The sequence below is a fragment of the Rhincodon typus genome, chromosome 2, assembly GCF_021869965.1.
Source record: "Rhincodon typus isolate 14 chromosome 2, sRhiTyp1.1, whole genome shotgun sequence".
Lineage (NCBI taxonomy): Eukaryota > Metazoa > Chordata > Chondrichthyes > Orectolobiformes > Rhincodontidae > Rhincodon > Rhincodon typus.
This window is the reverse complement of record NC_063333.1, coordinates 52112145-52132877: the sequence shown is the minus strand read 5'-3', so window position 1 is coordinate 52132877 and position 20733 is coordinate 52112145.

Genomic DNA, 20733 nt, shown 5'->3' with positions numbered 1-20733 from the left:
AGATTCTGAGCTCTGCAATTCTACTCCGATCATCTGTCCATTGGGGCAATTAGGTTCAGGGTATCCATAGGCCTGCAGTCTGGGCGTGGACCACGGTCAACTCTGGGGGTTTAGTGCAACCAGTCACAGGAAGTCAGCCAGGGAGATGTACAAATCAGCCAAGGTCCTGGTCAGTCATCAGTCAAAATACAGAAACAAAAGCAAGACAGAAATTGCTGGAAAAACTCAGCAGGTCTGGCAGCATCTGTGGAGACGATGCAGAGTTAATGTTTCGGTTCTGGTGATCATTTTACAGAACATCACTTTCCAGCTCAAAAATATTCTGTCAAAATTAAGACATAAAGTTGCACCCTGGTTTCCTGTACAGGTGTACTAATAACAAAAAGATTACGCTTTTGTTTTTAAATTATGAGATCGTTTTTTACCGGTCCACTGCTTTTTGTCACTTCTGTAAATGATTTGGATGTGAATATAGGAGGTATGTTAATAAGTTTGCAGATGACAACAAAATAGGGAGGTGTAGTGGACAGTGAAGAAGAATATCTCAGGGTACAATGTGATTTTTATCAGATGGGCCAAAGGGCCGAGGAGTGCCAGATGAAGTTTAATTTAGATAAATGTGAGGTGCTGCATTTTGGAAAGGAAAATCAGGACAGGACTTAAACACTTAATGGTAAGGTCCTGGGGAGTGTTGCTGAACAAAGAGACCTAGGGGTGCAGGTGCATAATTCCTTGAAAGTGGAGTCACAGGTAGACAGGGTGGTGAAGAAAGCATTTGGCAGTAGGAAAGACGTTAACCTTGAGAAGGTGCAGAAAAGATTTACAAGGATGTTGCCAGAACTGGAGGGCTTGAGTTATAGGGAGATGCTGAATAGGATGGGCTTTTTCCTCTGGAATATTAGAGGCTGAAGGGTGACCTTATAGCGGTTTATAAATCCATGAGGAGCATGGAGAGGGTGAATAGCCAAAGTCTTTCTTCCCCAGGGTGGGGAGTCCAAAACTAGAGGTCATAGGTTTAAAGTGAGGGGGAAAGATATAAAAAGGGCTTAAGGGGTAACATTTTCATGCAGAGAGTGGTGCGTGTATGGAACGAACTGCCAGAGGAAGTGGTGGAGGCTGGTACAATTACAACATTTGAAAGGCATTTGGAAGGTATATGAATAGGAAGGGTTTAGAGGGATATGGGCCAAATACTGGCAAATGAGCATAGGTCAAATTGGGATGTCTGGTAGGCATGGGTGAGTTGGACCAAAGGGTCTGTTTTTATGCTGTATGCCTCTAAGACTCTATGACACATCACCTGGTAGGTATTGGGGAAGGGAGGAGCAGTCTGTAAAATTAACTGTTGTGCTTTACCATCCTGTTCCCCTAGCATTTTACTTGCCATCATTTTAACAATACTCTGTAGTTAGGTCACCGAGGGACCCACCAGAAACCAATGAGAAGCCTCATTCATTTATAAAAATTGGGAGCTCATTGATATAATTTTAATGTATACTTCAGTAAATAAGAAGCTGCAATTTTTCCAGCATGTCAGTCATTATCAGGAGGATTAGGAGGGTATCCAGATGAAGTCAAAAACATTCATTTCAGGGATCAGAAGAGCATAAGCATCCCAGATCTCACAAAAAAAGTTTCAGGCACAATACCCCAGTCTCCTCTTTGCTGCCCATGGGACCTTCTGTGATCCCCTCTCCAATTTATTTACTTCTCTGCGTCCCTATCTTCAGGGTAAGGTCTTCTGGCCACTTCAACTTGCTGTCTTTGTTGCTGGCCAACTGCATCTTCCTGACTGTTTTAATTAAATGTGAAAATGCCGTCTGTTCATAGAATGGCTGCACAGTGGATTTTTGTTCCTACTTTTCAACAGAGCAGAGAATTGGAGAATCCAATTGTTTCATTAAGTTGAAACATCTTTGGAACTCAGTTATTACATTTATGATATATTAATTAAGCCATCATATTCTTTAGCTACTTAACCAAGGTACTCTGGAAGTCATTTCAGTTTTACTTATGTGCACATTTTCCCCATTCATTTTGCTGAAGTGTCTATTTAATGTGCTCTCACTTAGATTACACAAGGTCCTGCTATAAACACACACTGCCTTGTCACTTTTCTTTTGAAATGTGACTGATTGTGTTCTGTGATAGATTAATCAAGCGAGGATTTAAGATTTTCTTGATTAATGGCTTTTGTAACATTTTTTTCTGTAGATAGATGAGAAGTCATTTAGCCTTTTCAGACTGAGCTGAAAGATATTTTAAGAGAGCATGGTAGGACCATCAAAAAGATCATAGTTGTCAAGATAGCCTTTTTACATCAATAATAGATATTTTTGACTGTGTATTTAATTGATTCTTTTGAAGGTTAATTTTTTCTTTACTATACCAATTGCCACTTTATCAAGATTACCTACGGCATTCACCTGGTGAATAATATATTGCCTATTAACAGCTGCTGTGACTTTAGGTTTGATGTTTAGCTGCCTTCTTGTGTTCAGGATTTGAATTTTATTTTTGTGGGAGCTGACTGACACTGCTTGAACGACATCATTATCCAGGATTATAACAATAGTATCCCCTTGTGGCTCAAACTATGTTGTCAGTTTTTCTGCACATACATTTCTCAGTTTCTTTGAAGAGAAGCTGTGGAAACATTGCCTGAGATGATACTTAATATACATTGGTAAACATGTTTATCTCCATGCCTAAACATACAGAGCAGTAGTTATGATCAGCTTTACTTAGCAAAAAGAACCTTTTGGTTGTGACATGTACAATTGTATTCTCCCTGCATTCTCAAGTAGAGCTCTATTTTGTTCTATTAAAAATAATTTTCTAACGATTTCTTTAACAGTTCTAAGTTTCTGAACCCCACTAAAAAAAATTCAACTCTCTTTGAAAGCTTGATTTTTCTCCCAGCCATGTGCGTCAAAAATCTTCTCTGTTTCCTTCCGTGCATTTTAAAATTCTTACTCTATTAAAATTTCCTTTAAATGTCTGTCAATCAATACAGAACTGATAATTCTTGTGTATGTTTGGAGCAAGTGGTCGGGTGGTGGTGGTTATGGTGAGTGGGGTACGATTTTGAGCAGAAACACCAGAAGATTCTGTGGTACGTTCCTCTGTAGCATTTTAATGCGGTCATCTGATTAAAACGTTGCTTCGTGACTGGGTGATGAATGCCTGACAATTGGAGTAATGTGGATCCACAAGTCCTGAACTCAACTCAGATGTATGCAGTTAGGAATCGAGATAAGTGATTGGTCCCAGCAAGAAACCTGCTGCTATTGCTGTGACAAAGAAGATGGCAGGATGTGGCTGACAAGGTCAGCAGGAGTTTAATTTTATACTTTGTTGTGGTGCAAGAATGAAAGGTGAGAAAGACTGCACATTCACCTACATCCTGCTTTTCACATTATCAAAACTATTCCATCCCATCCCACTTTGCAAATGTAACCATTGTTCTCTTCTCATTTCCTCATCCATCCATTCAACGCTGCCAGCAATTTTTCATCTCTATGCAGCCTGTCATAGTCCTGATAGCCACTCTCACCAAATACATTGTATTCATTGATAGCCATTACAGTCATTCATGAGTCTGCCCTTTCCCTTTGCATAATTGAATATGAAATACAAGAGAAAAAGGACAAGAGAGGTTTTCCACAGATTTCTGTGTTGACATCAGTGGTGGACAAGTTGTTGGTGGGAATCCTGAGGGACAGGATTGTCATGCATTTGGAAAGGCAAGGACTGAATAGGGATAGTCAACATGGCTTTGTGCATGGGAAATCCTTTCTCACTAACTTGGTTGAGTTTTTTGAAGAAGTAACAGAGAGGATTCATGAGGGCAGAGTGGTGGACATAATCTATATGGACTTCAGTAAGGTGTTTGACAAGGTTCCTCATGGTAGACTGGTTAGCAAGGTTAGATCACATGGAATACAGGGACAACTAGCCATTTGGGTACAGAACTGGCTCAAAGGTAAAAGACAGAGGGTGGTTGTGGAGGATTGCTTTTCAAACTGGAGGCCTGTAACCAGAGGTATGCCACAAGGATCAGTGCTGGGTCCACTGCTTTTTGTCACATGTACAAATGATTTGGATACCAACATCGGAGATATGTTTAGTAAATTTGCAGATGACATCAAAACTGGAGATATAGTGGACAGCAGAGAAGGTTACCTCAGAGTACAATGTGATCATGATCAAATGGGTTGAAGGGAGAGGAGTGGCAGATGGAGCTTAATTAAGATAAATGTCAGGTGCTGCATTTTGGTAAAGCAAATCAGGGCAGGACTTAATGGTAAGGGCTTGGGGAGTGGTGCTGAACAAAGAGACCTTGGAGTGCAGGTTCATAGTTCCTTGAAAGTGGAGTCACAGGTAGACAGGATAGTGAAGAAGGCTTTTGGTATGCTTCCCCTTATTGGTCAGTGCATTGGGTATAGGGGTTGTGAGGTCATGTTATGGCTGTACAGGACATTGGTTAGGCCACTATTGGAATACTGCATGCAGTTCTGGTCTCCCTGCTAGAGGAAGGATGTTGTAAAACTTGAAAGGGTTCAGAAAAGATTTACAAGGATTTTGCTAGGGTTGGAGGGTTTGAGCTATAGGAAGAAGCCTGGGGCTATTTTCCCAGGAGTGTCATAGGCTGAGGGGTGACTTTATAGAGGTTTATAAAATCATGAGAGCATGGATAGAGTGAATAATCAAGGTCGTTTCCCCAGGTGGGGAAGTCCAAAGCTAGAGGACATAGGTTTAAGGTGAGAGGGGAAAGATTTTAAAAGGATCTAAGGGGCAACATTTTCACACAGAGGCTGGTGCGAGTATGGAATGAACTGACAAAGGAAGTGATGGAGGCTGGTACAATTACAACATTTAAAAGGCATCTGGAGAGTATGTGAACAGGAAGGGTTTAAAGGGGTATGGGCCAAATGCTGGCAAGTGGGAATAGATTTATTTAGGATATATCTGGTCGGCATGGACAAGTTGGACCGAAGAGTCTGTTTCCATGCTGTAGGGCTCTATGACCCTATGACTCTATGACAGCTGATAAAGATTAAGTAATGATGATTCGTGGCATGTCAAAATATCTCTAATCAGAAATGAGAGACTGGGACTTTATAGTTACCTGATGTCCATTGTCAGCAGTGGAGAACACATATCGGGGGCATAGCCAACTCCAAGCTCTGCATAGCCTTATAAATTTAATGTACCTCACGTGCCTTCAATGAAAATGGTAGATATTGAAGGGCAGCAGAAGTGGTGGCAGACCTTCCAAGCACAATATTTACAATTACAGACAGTATAAGTTGGGTGGTACTGCAGGCATCAGAAGGGTTTCTTCTACCATGGATTGAATGGTTAATGGGTGGAACATAAATCAATTGCAGCAATGAAATAAACCCACATAATTTTTTAAACTGAATTCCCACAGTGAGGAAACAGCCCATTCAGCCCAAACAGTCCACACCAACCTTCTGCAGAGCATCCCACCCAGACCCATCCCCTACTCTATATTTCCCATGGCTAACGCACCTAACCTACATATCCCTGAAGACTATGGATAATTTAACATGATCCATCCACCTAACTTGCATATCTTTGGATTGTGGAAGAGATCAGAACACCCAGCAGAAACCCTTGCAAACTCAAGGAGAACATGCAAACTCCAAGCAGACAGTTACCCAAGGCTGGAATTGAACCCAGGTTCCTGGCTCTATATGGTAGCAGTGCTAACTATTGAGCCACTGTGCCACCCAAGTGCTAACTCCGTTGGCCTTGACCACAGCCTGCATGTCAATAGGTTATGTTGAATGGCAGTCAACCTAGCTATGCCCTTATTGTTTTTTAACACATGTGGACCAGGTGAAATTCAGCAGTGTTGTAGAAGTGAGTTCTGAGGAAGGGTCACTGGACTCGAAACGTTAACTCTGTTTCCTCCTTCACAGATGCTGCCAGACCTGCTGAGCTTTTCCAGCAACCTTGTTTTTGTTGTTGTGGCAGAAGTGAAGTCCAGCTGCCCTAATTAGGGATGTGATGGCAGAAAAGGGCATTTAATTGGGAGTTCCATCCCATTTCATTCCATTGGGAATTCCATCCACTAATCACAAATTGCCTCCTTCCCTCCAAACCAATTTCCAATGAGTTACTGCCTCTCTTGAAATATGCCCCTATAGGATGCAGATGGGATAAACTTCAGCTGGAAATTCACAACATCCAACCCCAGAGGTCTTCAACCAAGAGCATCTCAACAACAAGGATTTAAGTAGTCTGCCTCCATTTCTGCTGAAGCTACAGGGATTAGACCTTTTAAGAGTGGTAGGAAAAGTGGGAAGACAGTTCATTTAAATAAATATTGGCAGTTAACTGTCAGTTATCATTAACTGGTGCACTCACGAGACAAAATCTCTACCAATACCAAATCCATTTGCCAACAAATCAACTCTCCATTCATATAGAATAAATGTTGTTTTCCCTTTATTTTACCAAAGCAACACCTTTTCATCATGTATAAATTGTTACTTCCTGAATGCATTGTTTTTGTTATGATTCAGTCCAGAAGAAGGCAAGACAAAAGACCTTGACTGCATGATTCTTTTTTAACAATGTTAAATTTCTGTACTACCAAGCAATTATTGGTAATATATTAGCATGAATTGTGGATTGCTTATCTTGGAAAAAGAAAGTCATGATGACTAGGTCATTTCTAGGTTGGCAAGCTATATTTCATGTAATAGAAAAGGGATCAGTGCTGGGGGTCAATTATTTACAATTTATATTTGTTGCTTGGATGAAGGGAAGGTTTGTATTGTAGCATGATTTGCTAATGACATAAATAAAGTTCTTGTGTAGAAATAATAAGATTCGATCACATTTAATAAGAAATGAAGTCACTGTGAGTGTTTTTAAAATATGGATCCTTTATTATTTCCTTTTCAAACTGCCTGCTGATTCATAGTCTCAGATCAACAAAATGCACAGTGCAATTTTCATTACTCTGCAGTACAAAGATAGGTGACAGAGCAAATTTGAGAATAAGAACAGTATGGAAAGGGGTATAGGTAGATTAAGTGAGTGGACAAAAATTTTGAAAATGAAGTATAATGTGGGAAAATATGAAGGAGACCACCAGCAGGAAAAATAAAAATAATGCTATTTAAATGAAGAAAGACTCTAGAATGCTATGTTACAAAGAGATTTGGGTGTCTATGTACAGGATTAACAAACAATTAGATTCCATGTCTAGAATGTAATTAGGAAGGCAAATGGAATGCTATTGCAAGGTAGTGGAGTTTAAAATTAAGGAAACTGTATTGGATATTGATGAGACTACACCTTGGCTATTGCGTACAGTTTTGGCCTCCTTTCTTAAGGAAGGTTACGTTTGTAAAGCAAACAGCCCAAGGAAGGTTGACTAGACTGATTCCTACAATGAAGGCGTTGTCTTGTGTGGGCATACTCATTGGAGTTTAGAAGAATGGGAGGTGATGTTTTGAAACATGGATTCTGAGAAGGTTTAACAGGGTGTTTCCTCTCGTGGGGAAATTTAGATCCAGGAGACCCAGCTTCAAACTAGGGCACCTTCCATTCAACATGCAGATGAGGAGGATTTTTTTTGGGTGTCATTGGAACATTCTTCTCCAATGAGCAGCGGAGGCTGGATTATTGAATACATTAATCATCAAGTTAGACTTATTTTTGATCAACAAAAGAGTCAAGGATTTGGAATCAAGCAAGAAACTCGAGTTAAAATTACAATCAGATCAGCCTCAATCTGATTAAGTAACAGTGTAGACACAGTAGACTGAATGGCTGACTACTGCTCCCAATTCTTAAGAAATCTTATGAGCAATCTGAGTGTCTAGCACTTAAAATGGAAATGTAATTTTTGACCACCATATCCTCCTCCTACTATTCATTCAAATCTTCCTTAGACTATATGAGCTCAACGCTTTGTACTTGCTGCAACCCCCATCCCTGGCATCCCAAGAAGCAATGTACACCACTACTACTGCCTTGGCTGCATCATCTGCCTCCTGTGAAGAAGGTCTAAGCTTGCTGCTATGCTTCTCATCTTCGCAGTACAATGTTGTTGTACACAGCACAACACACCACACCCATTCTGGAAATTTTGGCCTGTGAATACTGAAAGGCTCCTCCACATCTTCTGTGGCACCTTATGTGTATTTTGAGTGTGCAGATTGTTTATTTGGCAGAGCATCTGGTTGTTACTTTCTCTGTAGCATCTTCTGACTTCCTTAGTCAGGTGTCAGCCAAGTAAGAAGTGAGTATTCTTTGTCTGCAATCATCAACCTTTAAGTCTGCTAGCAGGTCTAAAGAGGTTGGCACTTTTGTACTGTTGGAGAATGGACTCTATTGCACATCTAACGCAATATTGTTTAGTGGTTAGACACCAACTGGACATTAAGCAAATGAAATTCTGATAGTCTATGAAAACTCCTGACGACTAATGTGCAATGCAATTTTCAATACATGGATAGACGCCTTTGTCCAGCCATTGAAACTCTGTAGCTTTGGAAAACCAATGATAGAAGTAAAACTAAGTGCCTGCTCAACCCTGTGAGCATTATCAAAAACAAGTTTAACAATAATTGCTGATCTTGGCAAACAATTTATCAGTAACCTATCTTATGCATTTATGAACAACAAACTGAATGATCCTGGAAGATCTCTGGTAGTGCCCTGCAATGATATGGAAGCAAAACCTTGAAGATGTAGTTCACTTTCATTGCTATTGGTGACGAATGCCCACTGACTTGCTTGTGGAGCGGATTTTTTTTAAGGATGTTGGAATGTGTTCCATCACCTGATGCAACAACCTCAGCTTCTAGAAGAAAAAGCTCTTCTGAGAGATCAGGGAAACTCACCTCTGACTATGCTCCCTTTTGGTGGATCTTGTCTCCTGCGAGCTGAAATTTTCTGCTTCTTCTGTTTTTTCTGATGCTCCTCTGTCTGCTGCTTGATTGCATGTTTCTCTGCAGTAGGTACTTGCTGTTACTAATCACCCTCAACTGTCAAGCTCCAAATTTCTCAACATGAAACTGTTGTTCCAGCTGAGTTAGTCTTGAAGTCCATCCATGATATCAATCGTATCATACAATCTAGTCTTGAGTTTCAATAACTCCAAAGGGCAAAAGTAAGCTTCTCAATACAAATCATCTCAACAAATCTTTTCTAAGATGTAGGTGATGAAATAGCTAGGAACAGTAGTTATTTACTGCTGTTATTATTTGCCTGACCTTGAAGGTGCCCAATGAAATCATTCTTTGTGCATTGGTTCATACTGCCTTCAGGCTCAAAATAAATATCGCATCTTGCATCATTTCAGTGGAAGCAGCAAGTTGCAGGCACACGTTGATAGGTGAGGAAACCATACTTGGGTAAGAACACTCAGTGCTGACATTATTGGCCTGTTGCAACTTTTTTTAATCAAGTGGAGAACAGAAATGTCATGGGAATCAGTGAGGCTGGCCACCATTGAGTTTCAATTCCTGAATATATATGTTTCAAACCTGTAGAGACTCAGCCTATTGAGTTTTTTCAAGTAGACATTGATAGCGTTTTGGCCTGTATGCGAATTGAAGGGATGTAGGGATTACACGAGAAAATGAATTTGAGATCAAAGGTCATAAACAGGTTCCAGTTTGGAACCTCTTTCTGCTCCAGTTTCTTACATTCTTTAGTGATTAGGACAGATGGTCTTGAGTTGAGTTTCTCCTTTTAAGTATTTAAAATTGAATGTTGAAAGCAATGCTATTTGATCTGAAGTAAATATTGGGGTATCAGTTTTCAGCACTGAAGTTGCATAAAATTTGAAATGATTGTATTACTCAGCAAAGGTTTAACACTTGGAAGTCCACCGCCACATACATGCAAAGTTAATTTGATCATATAATGTTTCTCTGTATACTTTTTTTAAATGCATGTCTTAATGTCTATTTTAAATAAATGCCCTAATATGTGCAACAGAGACATCTGCAGAAGGAAATCAAATAAATGTGTTAAACCCTTGACGACCAACATCATCAATTACTTGGCTATACCAATGTATTTTTATGAATCTTTTCAGTCCATGATAGATTGAAAGGAACATTTTAAATAGGAAAGCTACAAATGATCAAACCCCACTGTTATTCAAAAATATCCTCCTTTCCCAAAATGTTCCAGGGTTGTACAGGAACAAAAACAATGTGCAAACATTTGACCTTAACTGGTTTCTTTTGTGTTCAGCTCTTACCGATCAATTAATGGTCTCCTGGCCGTTTATGTTGTTGACAGCGTGAATGGGAACACTACTTTTTTCAATGTTGCCTTCCTGGAAAGAAATAATTTTAAGTGAAAACAAGTAGCATTTTGTTGTGCAATAGTTTGAGTTGTAGCCTGGTTGTGTCATTGAAGTTATAAAAAAAAGTTATTAAATTCACCAGGAGACATGAAGGATATTTAAAGGACATTCAATGGCTGGGTATTCTGTTTAGACCATGTATGGTTATATGGTATATTCGAATACAACGTTATTACTACATTAATTTTATTTTATTCTGGGTTAATGTAAACACAGAAGGCACTTTAATACCTTTCAATCTCACTCCAGGAGATTTCATCAGTCGACTTGAAAATCTTGTTAGAGGGGATTAAATTTAGAAACCTTCAGTGAGTGCAGCCCCAATAACCATATATTTTAATTTATTTTAATGGAGTTGGATAGCATTTTTTTTCTCCTGTGACTTTTGCAGAACCTACATATTCCATCAATAAATTAGATATTACACCAGCAAGCACGATCAAACTTATTAGCAGAAATAAGTTCCTACTATCTCTGATATTCTTCTTATCAGTTCTTTTCTGGCATGCTAATGTTAGCATTGGTAGTGAGTCAAAAGTTATTAGTTCACTTCCTGTACTATTACACAAGAACAGTCAGGATTTGGGCTGCAGACTAAAGGAGACAGGTGAGAACAAAATGTGTGAAGGAGCTGGGCGGGAGATGTAATTGAATCTGGGAAGAGTAAAGTTAAAAACTAGAATGGGAGAAGAAGGAGGCACCAGATGCGTGCAGAAACAAGAATAAATGGAAACCAAAAGAACTGCAGATGCTGTTAATTAAGAACAAAAACAAAGTTGCTGGAAAAGCTCAGCAGGTCTGGCAGCATCTGTGGAGGAGAAAACAGAGTTAACGTTTCGGGTCCGGTGACCCTTCCTCAGAACTGTTGGTGGCTGTTTATATGCAGAAAATAGGGAGGTGGGTGGGATAGGGAGTAAACGATAGGATAGAGCCTAAAGAGAGAGAAAGACAGTTGGACAGACAAAGGAGTTGCTAACGATCAGGCTGGGAGGGTGAGTAGTTGTTAATGGGGACTTTTAGTGACTAACAAGAGGTGTGTAGTGGCAGGCTGTGTGGTAACAAGGCCTGGTGTGTGGAGTGGGGGTCTGGGACATGGGAGAGTTCAGGCCCTAAAATTAGGGCTGTAGGGTCCCCAAACAGAAAATGAGGTGTTGTTTCTCCAGCTTGCGTTGGGCTTCACTGGAACACTGTAGCAAGCCAGAGACAGAGATGTTGGCCAGGGAGCAAGGTGGTGCATTGAAGTGGCAGACAACAGGTAGTTCAGGGTCTTTTTTGCGAGCAGAACATAGATGTTCTGGGAAGCGGTCGCCAAGTCTACGCTTCGTTTCCCCAGTGTAGAGGAGACCACATTGTAAGCAGCGAATGCAGTAGACTAGATTCTTGGAAGTGCAGGTGAAGTGTTGCTTCACCTGGAAGGTATGTTTGGGCCCTTGGATACTGGGGAGGGAGGTGGTAAATGGGCAGGTGTTGCACCTTCGCCGGTTACAGGGGCAGTGTGGACCAGGGTGTCCCGGAGGGAACGGTCCCTGCGGAAGGCGGACAAGGGAGGGGAGGGGAATATGTGTCTGATGGTGGCATCTTGCTGGAGGTGGTGGAAATGGCGTCTGATGATCTTCTGGATGTGGATGCTGGTGGGATGGTAGGTAAAGATAAGGGGAACCCTATCGCTGTTGCGGGAGGGAAGAGAGGGGGTGAGGGCTGAAGTGCGGGAGATGGGTCAGACCTGGTTGAGGGCCCTGTCGACAACGGAGCTGGGGAATCCTCGGTTGAGGAAGAAGGTGGACATTTCGGAGGCTCCCTTGTCAAAATTGGCCTCATCTGAACATATGTTTCGGAGACGGAGAAACTGAGAGAATGGGATGGAGTCTTTACAGGAAGTGGGGTGTGAGGATGTATAGTCCAGGTAGCTGTGGGAGTCGGTGCGTTTGTAATGGATGTTAGTGGCCAGTCTATCCCCAGAAATGGAACCAGAAATGTCGAGGAAGGGAAGGGAGGAGTCAGAGATAGACCAGGTGAAAGTGAGGGCAGGGTGGAAATTGGAGGCGAAGTTGATGAAGTTTTCCAATTCCAGACAAGAGAGGGAAGCAGCACCAATGATATCATCGATGTATCTGAGAAAGAGCTGTGGGTGGGGGACGGAATAGGACTGGAACAAGGAATGTTTCACGTACCCCACGAAGAGACAGGCATAACTAGGGCCCATGCAGGTACCCATGGCAACCCCTCTTACCTGAAGAAAATGAGAGGAGTTGAAATTGAAGTTGTTGAGGGTGAGGACAAGCTCGGCCAAGCGGAGGAGGGTGGTGGTGGGTGGGGTTGGTTCAGGTCTTTGCTCCAGGAAGAAGCGGAAGAATAAATGGAATTCCCAGCACCTGACACCAGCAGGGATGTCCTTTGACTGATGATTGGAAATACAGGAGCTGAGTTCTCATTGGGTGATGGATAATGGGAATAGAGGCCTGGAAAATTGCTGTCAAGTGACGCTATTATTTGCTGAAGCAATTCTGATGTGCCGCAATGAACAGTTAGGAGCTTAATTAGAAAATAGAACCTTCAAAGTAATGACTGGGGAAATACTACCTGAGCAATGGGCAGATTGGCATAGGGTAAATAATGTAAAGGAGTTAAATGTGTGGTTTGAAGATAGGTGGGATGGAATGGGGTTCAATTTGTGGAACACTTGCACCAGTATTGGGGTAGAAGGGAGCTGTTCCAGTGGGACGGGCTCCACTTGACCCCTGTTGCAATCATGTTCTGGCATACCTAATAACTAGGGCTGTACAGAGGGCTATAAACTCTTTGTAGGGGGGTAGGGTTCTCGACAGAGGGTACATAGGCTTATAAAGCAAAAAGATACAGGAGCATTGCAAGGCAGTTACTTCGGTAAGAATGTGCAGAGTCGGACATGAAGAGACAAAATTTACAAACATAAACAGAAGCAGCAAACAGGGTCAGAGGGGCAGTATTGGGCAAATGGCAAATTTAGGAGCTCTTCACTTAAATGAAGAACAACAAATGAATTAACAGCACAAGTAAGCGGTAATGAGGATGATATTCTAGACATGGTTACAAGGACATTAAAGGTGGAAACTAAATATTCAGGGTATGTGGCTTTTCAAAAGGGCAAGCAGGAAGGAAAGGGTGGTGGGGTATCTTTGCAAGTATGGGATGGAATAACCATGACAGCAAGAAATGATCTTGAATTGGAAGATGTAGAATACATCTGGCTGGAGGTAAGATTTAACAAGGAGAAGTTGACATTGGTGGAAGTAGTCTGTAGGCGACACCATAGGACAAAGAATAAATCAGGAGATAACGGTGACAGGTAAAAAGGATATTCATGAATTATGGATGATTGGGAAAAAAAATGGCAGAGATATTCATGAGGATAAATTTATAGAATGGATTTGGAATAGTTTCCAAAAACGATATGTTGTGCATCCAACCAAACCATGTTGAATCTGGTCACAAGTAATGCGGCAAGTTTAACAAATGATCTCAGGGTCATAGAATCCCTACAGTGTGGAAGCAGACCATTCAGCCCATCAAGTCCATACCAACCCTCTGAAGAGCATTCCATTCAGACCCACCCCATCCCTGTAACCCTGCATTTCTCATGGCTGATCCATTTAAGCCAGCACATCCCTGAACACAACGGGCAATTTAGCATGGCCAATCCACCTAACCTGCACATTTTTGGACAGTGGGAAGAAACTGAAGCACCCGGACGAAACTCATGCAGGCATGGGGTGAATATGCAAACACCACATGGACAGTGAGCTGAGGCTGGAATTGAACCTGGGTCCCTGGTGCTGTGAAGCAGCAGAGCTAACCACTGAGCCACCACGCTGCAACATAAAGGTCATCCTGGAAACATGGTAGAATTTAGCATCCAATTTGAAATTAAGAAACTTCGATCTTTTACAACCATGCTAAACTTAAATAAGGGTAATTAAAAAGGAATGAGGGTCAGGTTGGCTGGAATGGATGGTAAAGGATTTTAGTAGAATAGATGATTGTTAAACAATGGTAGATGTTCAAGACTCACAACAAAGATATATTGCAATGAAGAAGAAGGAATCAAGGAAGGGGAAAGTAGACTATGGCTAACCAGGAAAATTAAGAATATTATGAAATTGAAAAAGAAACAATATGGCAAAACTTAATGGTAAACCAAAGGATTGGAAAAGTTTTAAAATCCAACAAAATATTGCCAAAAAAAGGGAGAAAGTAATGTGTGACCAGTGGGATTCCATAGGGATCAGTGCTGGGACTGCAATTGTTTACCATATATATTAATGACCTTGGAGGAAAGATATGAATATACTGGAGTCAGATTTACAGATGATGCTCAAATAGGTATAAAGACAAGTTGAGAGAGAAATACAAACAGTTTACAGAGAGATGTTGAGAGGTGAAGTAAGTGGGCAAAAACTGGCAAATTGAGTATAATGTGGTAAAATGTGAAATTGTTCAATTCAGAAGGGAGAATAAAAGAACGTTATTATTTAAATCAAGAGAAACTGCAGAACGTGCAACACAAAGGGACTTGGGAGTATTTGTGCAGAAACACAGAAAGCTAGTAATCAGGTGCAGCAGGTAATCAGGAAGGCAAATGAATATTGGCCCCTATTTCAAGGGAGTTGGAGTATAAGAGTAGGGACGTTTACTGCAGCTATACAAGGTGCTGGTGAGACTACATCTGGAGTACTGTGTGGAGTTTTGGTCCCCTTATTTAAGAAAGTATATCATTTCATTGGCAGCAGTTCAGATAAGGTTCACTAGGATGATCCCCAGTATGGAGGAACTGTCTTATGAGCAAAGGCTAAACAGGTTGGGGCTCTATTAATTGGACTTTAGAAGAATGACTGGTGACCTCATTGGAAAATATAGGATTCTTAAAGGACTCAACAGAGCAAATGCTGAGAGCAGCTTTCCCTCATGGGAGAGTCTAAGACCAGAGGATATCGTCTCAGAATAAAAGGGGCGCCAATTTAAGACTGAGATGAGGAGGAATTTCTTCTTTTAGAGCATTCAGATTCTTTGGAACTCCTTGCCACAGAGAGCTGTGGAAGCAGAGTCCTTGTGTATATTTAAGACTGAGATAGATAGCTCCTTGATCAGTAGGGAAATCAAGGGTAATGTGCTAAACACAGGAAGTGGATGTGAGGAAAATCGGATCAGCCAGGATCCTATTGAATGACGGAACAGGCTTGAGGGGTTGAACAGCTGAAATAACTGCATAGAGGCCAGTGTCCGATTACCAAGTATCCCTTTATTTACCAGTGCACAATACACTGGCTGTGGCCAGCCAGCTCAGAGTCAGTCCTCAGCTAATGAGATTCTAATCTCCTGGTTATATTGGTCAGCCAAGGCCAACCTGATTGATGCAGGTTACCAACTCCAATCAACCATGTAATTAATGATGTCCACCTAGTTACAATAACCACATCCCTCACCCCCAACCGAGTCTGGGGGTGTAGGTCTAGTCTTTCACTTGTAGCTTCTCTTGTGATGCTTTTGCCCCAGGGTCTGGTTCCTCCAACTCGGACACACAAACAGGCGCTCTATACCGGACCCTGTCCCATCTCTAGCATCCAGAACAACTCAGAAGGGTCTCCTCCTCTTCTTCCAGTGGCAATGGTATTGAGGCTGCATCCGTTTTAGACTCAGACATTTCCTCGACACTAGACTGAGAGGGAGCACCTACGGTTTCTGCCAGGCCTTCTGGCTGTTTTGAGGGACCGGGTATGTTTTTCTCCTGCCCCATTTGCGAGGTAACGGCTTTCAGGTGATCCAGGTGTTTGTTCAGAACTGTATCATCGACACAAACTTTGTAAGTCATGGGAACTGAGCTCGCATCAACCTCACCTTGTATCCATACGGGCCATTCTCATGGTTCTGGCACCAAACTTCATCAACCGGATTAAATTGTCTCTCTCACTTAGAAGAGGCATTTAGCCGGCATTGGCATTCCTGCTGCCGTTTCAACAGCCTACTCCTGTTCCTACTTTTTACAGTCTTTATTGTCTTAAGCTGTAAGGGCAAACTAGTAAATAATAGAAATTTGGCAGCAATAGCTTCTTTAAATATATAAGAAGGAAGAGAAAGGCAACATTGAATATAGGTCCCTTAGTGAATGAGGCTGGGGAAATAACGTTGGGGAACCAGGAAATAACAGAGGATTTGAATGAATCCATTGCAGTAGTCTTCATGGCAGAGGACCTTAATAGAATTCCCAAATTATTAACTCAAACAGTAAAAAAAGGTGGGAAAGAAACAAAGACAATAACTGTCACTGGAGAAAAATGTGTGAAGGAAACTAGCGAAACTAATGGGCTAAAGGCCAAAAGGTCCCCTAGACCTGGTGGGTTGCAACCTAGGATTATAAAGGAAATAGCTACAGAGATAGTGAATGCATTTGTAATAATTTTCCAAGAATGCTTAGAATCTAGAAAAGTCCTGTATGATTGTAAAGCTGCCAAAGTAATACATTTATTCAAAGAAGGGAGGGAGACACAAAACAAGAAAGGCAGCTTAACATTTATCATTGGTAAGATGTTACAGTCTACTGTAACAGATAAAGTAACAGAGCAATTAGAAATGCATAGTATGATCAAGAAGATGCAGCATGGCTTCAGGAAGGGGAAATCATGCCTGACAAAATTATTTGAATTATTTGAGGAAGTAACAAGCAGGATTGATAAAGGGAAACCAGTAATCTATTTAGATTTCCAACTGGTGTTTATTCTGAAATGCACATAAGGCTGCATAATAAGATAAGATCTTATTGTGTTGGGGTTGACATATTAGCATGGATAAAGAATTAGTTAACTTATAGAAGACAAAGAGTGGGACTAAGAGGGCATTTTAAAGATGGCAACTTCTATCTAGTGGACTGCCACAGGGAACAGTACTGGGCTGCGGTGCTTTAAAATATATTGTAATATTTCACTGGGGTGGCATGCTGGAAATCAAGCTTGGCTATTTCTGGTGCCATCACAAAGCGTAAAGTTTTTTTAAAAATATACAAATTCCCCAATTTATCTGACTCTCAGGCCCAGGTAGACAGAAGACATTGACTAGATTTCTGAAATTAAATAAAATTATTATTTATTACAGGTAAACATAATTTATCTAGAAGTAAACAGTTATGAACCATCAGCATATAACTCAAATAGATAAAACTTGAACCACCTTTTTAACTTACCCTTAAACACACACAGACAGGAAAAAAACAACACAAGTGAAATACTGGGGAGATCATTCAGTAGTTACTGTTCACAGAAAAACTGACATGATCTTTTGGTGTTCAGAATGTTGTTTCTTGGCATTTTCCAGATGGTTTCACTGGTTTGAAAGTAGCACAGGGTAGCTGGTTCACACTTATAAAAAGGACTCTGACTCACTAGTTAAAAGTCACAGTTTCCAGCAACTGCTGAAAGAAAGATAAGTTAGTTTGCTTCAGGCTCAAAGTGTCTTTTACTCTAGAGAACAGACAGACCTGCTCAGATGGTAGAGATCGGAAGGGTTCTCATTATCTTGTTCTCAGCCCCAGATGTTCAAGTACCTGGGAACCAATCATATTGTTCTTGGCAGGCAGGAGGGCATTGTCATCAGTTACTGATCACTAGTCCACAGAATAATCGGTTACTTGTTGCCAGCTAAAACTCAGTTTCAACACACCTTTCATATCAGTTTGTCTGCAAACTACACTTCAATTACTGCTTGAACAAACAGCTACATAAGTGGTGCATACAATGAGTGGCAGGTTACTTGCTTTCAAAATCTGTAATCTGTAATCTTTGATTTTTTTAAATAGCCCTTTCTTCATTTCGGTCCAGAATCAAAAATACAGAAAAGTAAAAGAAACAGACTTTAAAATATGGTACAACAAGGTGCAGGGCTGGATGAACACAGCAGGCCAAGCAGCATCATAGGAGCAGAGAGGCTGACGTTTCGGGCCGAGACCCTTCATCAGAAAAGGGGGAGGGGAAGGGGGTTTTGAAATAAATAGGGAGAGAGTGGGAGGCGGATAGAAGAGGGATAGAGGAGAGGATAGGTGGAGAGGAAACAAACAGGTCGAAGAGGCGGGGATGGGGCCAGGAAGGGTGAGTGTAGGTAGGGAGTTAGGAAGGGGATAGGTCAGTCCAGGGAGGACGGACAGGTCAAGGGGGCGGGATGAGGTTGGTCGGTAGGAGATGGAGGTGCGGCTTGAGGTGGGAGGAGGGGATAGGTGGGAGGAAGAACAGGTTAGGGAGGCAGGGACGAGTTGGACTGGTTTTGGGATGCGGTGGGGGGAGGGGAGATTTTGAAACTTGTGAAATCCACATTGATACCATTGGGCTGCAGGGTTCCCAAGCGGAATATGAGTTGCTGTTCCTGCAACCTTCGGGTGGCATCGTTGTGGCACTGCAGGAGGCCCAGGATGGACATGTCGATGTTCACCTGCACATCTGCCAATGTGGTATACTGCATCCGCTGTACCCGGTGTGGCTTCCTCTACATCGGGGAAACCAAGCGGAGACTCGGGGACCGCTTTGCAGAACACCTACGCTCGGTTCGCAACAAACAACTGCACCTCCCAGTCGCGAACCATTTCAACTCCCCCTCCCATTCCTCAGACGACATGTCCATCCTGGGCCTCCTGCAGTGCCACAACGATGCCACCCGAAGGTTGCAGGAACAGCAACTCATATTCCGCTTGGGAACCCTGCAGCCCAATGGTATCAATGTGGATTTCACAAGTTTCAAAATCTCCCCTCCCCCCACCGCATCCCAAAACCAGTCCAACTCGTCCCTGCCTCCCTAACCTGTTCTTCCTCCCACCTATCCCCTCCTCCCACCTCAAGCCGCACCTCCATCTCCTACCGACCAACCTCATCCCGCCCCCTTGACCTGTCCGTCCTCCCTGGACTGACCTATCCCCTTCCTAACTCCCTACCTACACTCACCCTTCCTGGCCCCATCCCCGCCTCTTCGACCTGTTTGTTTCCTCTCCACCTATCCTCTCCTCTATCCCTCTTCTATCCGCCTCCCACTCTCTCCCTATTTATTTCAAAACCCCCTTCCCCTCCCCCTTTTCTGATGAAGGGTCTCGGCCCGAAACGTCAGCCTCTCTGCTCCTATGATGCTGCTTGGCCTGCTGTGTTCATCCAGCCCTGCACCTTGTTGTCTCGGATTCTCCAGCATCTGCAGTTCCTACTATCTTTAAAATATGGTAATAACTTGAGTGAAGGAAGAGAACATACTATTGTCAGGTTTATGAATGACACAGAAATAGATGGTAAGTCAAGGGGTTTGGATGACACAAGGAGTCTGCAGAGGGATATAGACATGTTAAGGGAGCTAAATATTATTTAAGTAGAGAAAGACTGCAGGGGGTTATAGGGGGATTTGTGAATCCTCATGCATGAATCACAAAAGCTAGCATAGAGATTCAGTTGCTAATTGGGAATGCAACTGGAATGCTGGCTTTTATTTCAAAAGTATTGGAGTATAAAATAGAAACGTCAATGTAAATCTATATAAGACGACACCGAGAATACTGTGAACAGTTTTGGTCCCTTTCTCTAAGTATAGATATCATGGCATTGGAGGCATTCCAGAGAAGGTTCACTAAATGATGGTATGGAGGGACTTTCTTATCAGGAGAGGTTCAATAGTTTGAGTCTGTACTCATTGGAGATTATAAGAATGAGAGGGGACCTTATTAAACCATATAAGATTCTTAGGGGTTTTTCCCTTGTGGCAGAGTCCAGGAGCAGACGATATAATCTTAGAAAATGGGATCACCCATTTAAGACAGAGATGAGGAGGAATTTCTTCTCTCAGAAGGTATTGAATCAGTGGAATTCTTTGCCATAGAGGTCTGTTGAGGCTGAGACTGAGTTGTTCAGAATATTGAAGGCTGAGATATACAGATTTTAAATTAGAAAGGGAATGAAAGGTTATGGGAAGAAAAAAAACAGGAAAGTGCAAATTTCTAAGGATTATTGGATCAGCTTTGATCTTGTTGAATGTGAAGCAGACTTGATGGCCAAATGGCCTATTTATGATATTATATCTTATTGTGTTTGTATCATTTTCTCGCCTGTTCCATCCTTTGACTATGATTTCATAAAAGACTGGAAATACACAGATCAAAGTTTAGACATTACTATCTCTATTGAATTGAGTTTCATAATTATACATCAACATAACACGTCAACTAAGTGAACTTTAATGTGACCTTGATAAATCAGTTGTCTTAGTTTGTGACTGCTCAGTTTTGCTGTTCCATTTGTGGGTGGGGTTGAAATGACGACAATCTGTTTGTTCATGTGAGTGAAATGCCCATGATGGTCTCCTTGTCCTGGAAGTGC